Here is an 8,138-nt window from a genome sequence, read left to right on the forward strand (position 1 = left end):
CTGTTTAGAGGATAACCTGTTTTGTAGTGAGTAATGTTCTCAGTTTTCCTGAAGTATTAATAACATAAAGCAGAAGGAATAAATTAAATAGAAGCTATTGTTGTTCTCTGTATTTCTGTGACAGCTTTCTTCCATTGTGGCTTAGTGTGTCAGTACTGTGGAGACCGTGTGTGTGATGCAGGATTTCTCTTTTTGTTATATGTGTATAGAGTTCAGGATAACACAGCACGGGTAGCTTGAACCATGAAGAATTACCACAATATACATGCTAGAGAAATAAACATCTGTTTAATAACATACCAATTGAATTATGAAATATTTTACTCATAGTAGCAATAGAATCAGGAGTTCTTTGCGCTGGAGTGAGTACTTCTTACAGGTAAAGCACAACTTAGTGTGCACAAAACATAGCTTTTAAGAAGGTAATTTTATCTTCCTCATTATTCTGAGTATTTGCAATCTTAGGCTTGCAAGTGTGATCATATTCAAGGCCTTACAACAGCGTTTCTGAATGGACGTCTTTTTAAGAAGTAATTTACAAATCCCTCTGACATTTCATGCTTTTGCAACACTTCAGGTGGAATATTGCTTAAAAGTAATTACTGCATGTTTAATTAGTGTCCTGATAAAACATACATCGTTTACAAAACTCAGACAATTTGTCTACCAATTTTTCCATTGGGTAGGGTATTAAGTAAAATTTGTGAGAACAGGTCTGCAAAATATAAAATATAATAAAATAAGCTTCTTTTTCAGCCTCCCATGGTTTGTGGATATAATAACCTCTTCTCTGTGTGCTTGTCCAGCCTCTATTAATATTGTGTAAAAACATAAAAGAATTGTCCTTTTACAGAGAATTCTGTAGGTCTGTGTTCCTGTGTGTGCTTTTGCTCTGGACCTGGCTCCTAACAGCATCATTGAATGGCTCCTAGTTCCTGCCTGGCCTCTCCACTCTGGTTGTGATTTTGTAGACCTCAGTCACACTTCACCTACATGGTTACTTTTTCAGGTTGGAGAAGTCACAGGCTACTTAATCAGAAGTTGTTCATAGCTTTGATCGTTCCTTTTGTCTTGCTCTAAACCTTTTCCAATTACACTTATCGCTAAGAGGAAATAGTATATCAGAACTACATTTACTCAAGATATGAGCAAACCATGGATTTGCACAGTGGCATAACTATTTTCTGTTGCTTTTCCAGTGGCTCCCAATATTTGACTTTGTTTTTTTGCTAAGTGGTGAGCTGATGTGTTTTTGAAGTTGTCTGCTAAAGCCCCAAGATCCTGCTTCTGATCTCAGAGGCTGTCATTCTAGATCTGGTGCTACCCTGTGTTTTTACCAATTCAATTTCATCTTGCCATTTTATTAGCTGTTATTCAGACTTTAAGATCCTCTGCAGTTCTTTGGTCTGCTCTTACTATTACCCTGAATAATTTTGCACAGTAGACCTTTCAGACCTCATTGCTGTCCCCATTTTTGCAGATTGTATGTGAAAGCAAAACCCCCAGGGTCCTAAGAACTTCAGCGGTGACATCCCCACTCTTCCGAGAAGGTCATTTAACAGCTCTTCCCTATTTATGGTTAAGAATTATTTCTCCATTGTGGGCCCCTTCCTCTTATGCTATAGCTCCTTCATTTTCTTAAAAGCCTTTAGTGAGGTATTTTGACAGAGCCTATTTGGAAACCCAGAGGCTGCCAGCCGAATTACTGTTCTTCACAAGCTTCTTGACCCCTTCAGAGAGCTCTCAAGAGATTCCCTTTGCAGAAGCAACATTACTTCTTCCCAGGCAGGTCTTCTCATTATTGTCTACCTATTTTAGCTTTTGATATATTCTGTTAAGTTGCTTGGTACAAACATCAGGCTCACAGAACTAGAGTAGTTTGAATCCCCTTGAAGTCCTTTTTATTTTTAGAGATTGCCACCTTTAAACTTCAGGCATTAAGGAAGTTTTAAATGAGAGGTTAATAATTCATCTAATTCATTCTTCAATTCTCCTAAAACTCTTGGGTAAATATTTTTGAGTACTTTGAAAAAAAGTTAGTGGAGGTCTGTTTTCACCATAGCCTCTTCCACAGTTACTTTGTTGATTACATCTAATTCTCTCTATTTGTCATTGAGACTATAGTACATCTGTTATTAATTGGCAAATATTCCATCTTTGCAAAAGTGGAGAAATAGAGATGGAGGTATTTTGTTACTAGATTGTTGCTCCATTATTTGGAAATGTTCTAATATTAACTCCTTCAGTATATTTTGTGAGAGATGGAGATGCTGGGGATCTACTGAGGACTGAATTAAAAAAATATGTATGTGTAGAGCCTTAGTTTTCTCATATATATCTCTATATATAGATTTGGCTCTTGCCTCTGAATCACTAGTCATGTTATCGTTAAAAGAGATAATTCAGTTACAAAACAGAACTTTGTGGACCTTTTCTTACTCATGCTGCCGGGGCGGTGACTAATCACTGCTTTTCAATGGTATTTTTAAATTGGAAGATCACATTAGGCTTCTGTGACTGCTCCCTATTACATGCTTGTGAATGCCAACTTAACCATAGGGGAAATGTTTGAGACAGTAGATTACTTTCAGAATGATGGACCCATTAGCTAGAACAATAAGCAATCTAATATACATGGAATAGCTGCAGGATATGCTCATTCATCAAATTGATAAATGTATTTACTTTCTAGTTACTGTAGGTCACCAACTAGACAAGGGAAAGAAAATTTTCTTCTGAATCAAGCAGCTGTTAAATGTGTACGTTATGACACAAACGGTTTCTTTCAGTTATTATCAGTTCTTATACTATGCAATATAACATTATAGGTATAATTTCAATGATCAAGTCAGGTTTACTGTAATTAGTCCTTAAATCTGAAATACCTAGTATTTCAGGCTTCTCTATCTAGCCTCAATATTCAATGGAGTTAAAAATACAGATTAAATACCCTTCTACTTAAGATTTGGGTATTGGTGTGTCTTTGCTACTTTGGTTTTTAAGTCATAGCTGACATTATGTCTTTCTCCATTATCAGCTTGTAAGTGTCTCAGAGCCATAACACATCAAGGGCACCCAGAGTCTTGGGCAGCACCATTAATGAGATGCAAATAGGAGAAAAGCGCTAGCAAAGATGTAGTCAGCATCTGATCTGCTGAAGGGACAATGGACAAGTAAAGGCTATCATGTAGCAAAACAAATGTTGAAGGGGGAAATAATATAAGAATAGCACGGAAGATGATAAAATTATGAAAAAGCAGCATTTGGTGTTTTGGGGCAAAAAAAGAAATAAGTTAACACTAAACCAAAGCTTTAGATCTGTATCTAGGCTTCCTTCTTTTTCAACTGGAATCAAGCTATCTAGATTTTTTAAATGCTCATTCTGTCATAGTATTCTGCCTGCTTGTTCCAAGTGGAAAGAAAATTACGAAGAGTGAGGGTCTTGTTTATTTTGGTGTTTTGGAAATACTTGGTTTTCATTCTTTCCAGAGTTGAAGAGTCCTTGTAAAACTGCTAATTCTTCTATGTGGTTTATGAAGTTTGGCAGCTTGTTTCATATTGTCACACAATGCTAGTGTTTTCATGTTTTAATCTTAAATATCTAGTTGTGTGTTTGTTTATTTATGTACTGACCTTAAAACAGTTCTGATATAAAAAAGATTCTTAAGCATAGTTCCTCTCCTTTCTGCTGCAGGTCTATTATGTCTAGCTTAAATTATACCACTTTTTTTGCCATTTTCTTTGATCTATTTGGTGAGTAAAAAAGGCTTTGATGAAGCCTTTTGCAGTGCACCTGAGACTTGGCAAAAGGAGCTGAAATTGGTAAGTGAGGATAACTTCTTATCTTCACACTTTCTTCAAGCTCTATCCGTGTCCATCAGCTGTTAGATGTTGGTGCTGTTCGCATTTATTTGTGGGGGCTTAAGAAAATAGAATATTTTGCCATATGCTTTTGCAGTGTAAGGAGGAGGCATGAGGTATCCTTGAAAAAGCATGTTTTGCTGTTTACTGTTCTGTATTGCAATTCTAGAATAAGATGAATAATTTATTCTTCTCCAGCTTGGTATTCAAGTTGTCCCATTTCTTAGTGTTGCAATTCTGTAGTCTAAAATTGTATATATTTTAATATATTTATATATTATATATTACAATAACCTATATTGTAATATATTTCCAATTTTGTTTTGTCAGCAAATTAGAATGACTTGTAAAAAGATGAACACCTGTTTTATACAGTTGGTTTTTCTAATTTTGATTTTTTTCTGCCTGTTTTATTTTGTTCACTCCTTAGCAACATGTGACGTGTGCACATTTTCAGTACAGCAACTTTAAGATAAGTCATTCCACCTTTATAAATGCATGGAAAAGAAGCATTTGTATTTTTGGGATGCCTAGCATTTACATTTTAAAAAACAAAAACAAACCCACACAAATTACCTGTCTAGCTTGTCTTTTAGTTTATAGCATTCAATTCTATAAGTGGTCCTTTATCAAAACTAGATTAATTGATATTGAAATGCAAATTTCAATTGATTGAATTAAAAATGCAAATTCAAAATGCAATTTTCAAATTTATTAAATGTCTTAAATTCATGCTTTGTCTTTACATGACAAAGTTGTCTTTTTCATAAAAATTAAAGGACAGCTGTGCATGGTCACATAAACAAACTAGCTATTCAGAAGTAAGAAAACTTCTCATCAGCAAGAGGGAAGTAGTAGTTGACTGGGAACAAAATATCAGCCTTCCAACTGCAAAACTTCCTTTAAGCAATCCTTTAGCTGGCTGTTGATTGAAATTCCTCTGTTCCCTTTCTGGTATACAGTTTCTTCTTTTTGTGCAACTGGCCAAATGCAGAGTCAATATGACTGAGTTTTTTCAATCCCTCCTCCCCTTCTTCTTTTTAACAATACGTATCTCAAATTAAAAGTGGCAGTGTTTGACCTTATCTGTTGAACACTGATTTTGTGCAGTATCCAATAACGTGACTGCTGTTATGAAACCTTGGCATGCAAATACAAGGTGTCGGTGTTTTATACCAGCTTCCCTTTTACTAGCGAAGAGTAAATATATTTACTGTTTACCATATATCAAATGCAGCAACAGTGAACTGTATTAGATCTCAACATACAGATACCTGAAATGAGTATAGTAGGTAAAAGTTCTAAAAGCCACTTATTTGGTGGGTTTGGTGTAGCTGACCCATGAGGTTTAGAGTTAGCTTTCCTGTAGTGAGATAGAGATGAGAAGATCTGTGCCAATTTACTAATGTAATACGGAATGTAACTGTAACTCAAGTAACATTCATAAAGAAACCATCCCCTGAAATAGGCAGAGGCTTAATTAAATATAAGAGACTGGAAATACATTCCAGTAGAAATGAGCACACAAACCAGGAAAAAGGTGGCTTTCAGTTTGTTTTTTACTTAGAATAGTTATAAAAAATGGCCAACAGCTTTAAATAAATGGTTTGTTAGTTCAGTCTGACAGTATTCCATGAAAAGAGACAGCCCCATCACCCCATGTCACTTTGCTCCGTTGTCTCAAATGTTTATTCTGTATTTTTATCAGAAGTGCTAAGAATTCTATTTTGGTGAGCGTGGATGATGGTTTTATCCCATGCTAGAATGTAATTTTTAAAATAGCACTGTAGGTGTTTAAGACCTCAGAAATGAAACAAACTTTCGCTGCTTTACACAGTTTGAACAGTCCTATGAATCCCAATCCAACATGGCATTAATTTCAAATGAACATGAGATGTGGTGAAGTTCAGGTCACTGGTGTGGGAAGAAAGGGTTAGCTGCTCTCAGCTACAGAATGTGTCTATGTGCACATACCTTCTCTTATAATTGTGCTAATGAACATGCATGCTGAGCTCTCATCAGCTGATAACAGGAGTCATGAGTTGGGAAAAGCAGGTCAATTCACCTCAGGATCTACCAGCATCTTAGAAAAGCTGAGTGAATCTTCAGGCAGACACTAATAAGAAGAAGATTCTGCAAAGAGGTATCCTGAGTCTGTGTGTACTGAGAAGGAATGCAGTGAGTATGTCAGGAGTCTGTCTTGTTTGGTTTGTGTTTGTTTGGTTTTTTAAAGATATTTAGTATAACACTGAGAAGATATAAAACAGAATTATCATTATTGGATTCCCATTTCTTTGTACTAAATAAATATAGAATTTCTTATCTGAAGAGTTACAGCCTGAATATGAACCAGAAATAAACATTGTAAATAATAAATATTATTTCTGGTACAAAAATTCAATCTATACTGGTACACAGGAGTGAGAAAAATGTTTACACATTGTAATTGTCTAAACTACAACATCCTTTAACACAACAAACTACCCTCTGTGAGCAGTTTGTGTCAAGTGTATCCAGAAGAATTTACACTGCCAAATGATGACTAACAGATGGATATCTAATCCTGAAATCAGTGGATGGCTCAGCATGGCCAGGTTTGTGCACCAAGTAAAAGATGGAATGGTAGAAGATGAAGGCATTTATGAAGCAGTTTAGAATGGCAAACAGTGTTAAGACAAGGCTTAAAAAGATCTAATGATAGTGGAGCTGATGAGAAAAAGTTACGCTGATAGAGGTGAGAGAGGATTCAAATGAGGGGAAAAGAAGTATGGAGAAATAGTATGAAGTGAGGCTTATAAGCTGGTCAGAGAACATCTGGGAAGATGAAAATAAAGATAGCTTTGAGATAGTTGGTAATGTAAGCTGTTTGCGTGCCACTATGTTCAGAGGTTACTCATCAGGTTTACTTACCATCAAGGTCCAGCACTTTGTGCCACCTTTAGCGTTTTGCCTTCTGTCTTGGACTGGCCACTCCACAAAGTTAGCTCAGGATGGAAAGTGATTTCATTACTTGGCATAACGCTGGCAATAAACAATACCTGCTCTTAACGGAGAGATGGTACTTAAAATGGTGGTGTGTTTGGTTTATGTTTTAGTCTTGAGTGTTTGACTCCCCAAAAAATTGTGAGAACTTTGAGTTGTTAGGAAAATTGTTAGCCCTTTGGATTGTGCTTAAGGCTGAAAACCTCAAATTAGAGGGAAAAAAAAAAAAAATCTAGAAAACCAGAACCTAAGAAAATTCAATTTAGGTTCTTCAATAGTTTTGTAGTTTTGTATCATGTACTATTGGTAATCCAGATATTTTGACTGGATTTCAAATATATCAGGCAGAGCTTCACAGAAAACACTGAAGGATGGCAAACCTGACGTCTTTCAGAAAAAGTGTTACTACTCAAATTAGCTGGCAGGATTGTTACACTGGAAAAATCTGGAAATGGCAGGGGGGTGAGAGAGAATAAAAGAAGGTGCTGAGTTTGCTAGTTGTTCTTGTTTCCTGGTTCTGCTGTTCAAAGATTACTTTATTCTGAACAATACATTTCATCTTTGCAAGACAGCTTCTCCTGCTCAATCATGCTGTGAAATCACATACTAATGGTTTTTTAATATCATTTAGCTGCCATAAAACAGATAGTAAAAGTACATTTTAGTAGCGTGACCATATTGTAAGATTGGATGGGTAAAGGTGATGAGCTGTAAAAGAGTAAGCCTTTCTTTAAATGCATATATCTTTCCATAATGAGCAGAATTAGCAAGGGAAATTACATAAAACGAATGAAAGTTAAATAGATTTTCATTCAAGTCTGATAAAATTATTTTCCAGTTGTGATGGCTCTCCTTTCAACTAAAGCATAGTACACTGGGGATTTATTTTAAAATTGGCAATCAGAAATGAGGAATATGAAGGGGTACATTTTCCAAGTGATTAGTGGGAGGTATGCAAACAAATCCTATTATTTCTTAGTGGGATTAGAGCACATACCTTCCATACACTGCTTTGAAGAATTCCCCTTAAGCATTCTTCCAGATTTCTAGCTGCAAAAATAGCTACAACAGTAAATTTGGTAGAAGAAAAGAATTTGGAATGTAGCTGGTTTGAATATTTACCCCACATAAGCGTACAAATCTAAAGAGCATAAAAAAGTCTGCTAGTAATTGTGGAGAAGTAAGGTAAAATAATCCTGACCTATATAACTACATTGCTTTTAACTAAATATATTTCTTAGGTTTCTCTCTGCCTTGTCCAAAGATTTCTGTTATCTGAACATTTGAGTTCAGCA

General features: G+C 35.6%; 1 protein-coding gene across 4 annotated transcripts in view; it reads left to right on the forward strand.

Annotated features, from left to right (window-relative positions):
- ZFYVE28 (zinc finger, FYVE domain containing 28) overlaps nucleotides 1-8,138 on the forward strand; it is a 59,065-nt gene that overhangs the window by 20,395 nt on the left and 30,532 nt on the right. The window lies entirely within an intron of this gene.

Source organism: Phaethon lepturus, unplaced genomic scaffold (genome assembly GCF_000687285.1).
Source record: "Phaethon lepturus isolate BGI_N335 unplaced genomic scaffold, ASM68728v1 scaffold15981, whole genome shotgun sequence".
Taxonomy (NCBI): Eukaryota; Metazoa; Chordata; class Aves; order Phaethontiformes; family Phaethontidae; genus Phaethon; species Phaethon lepturus.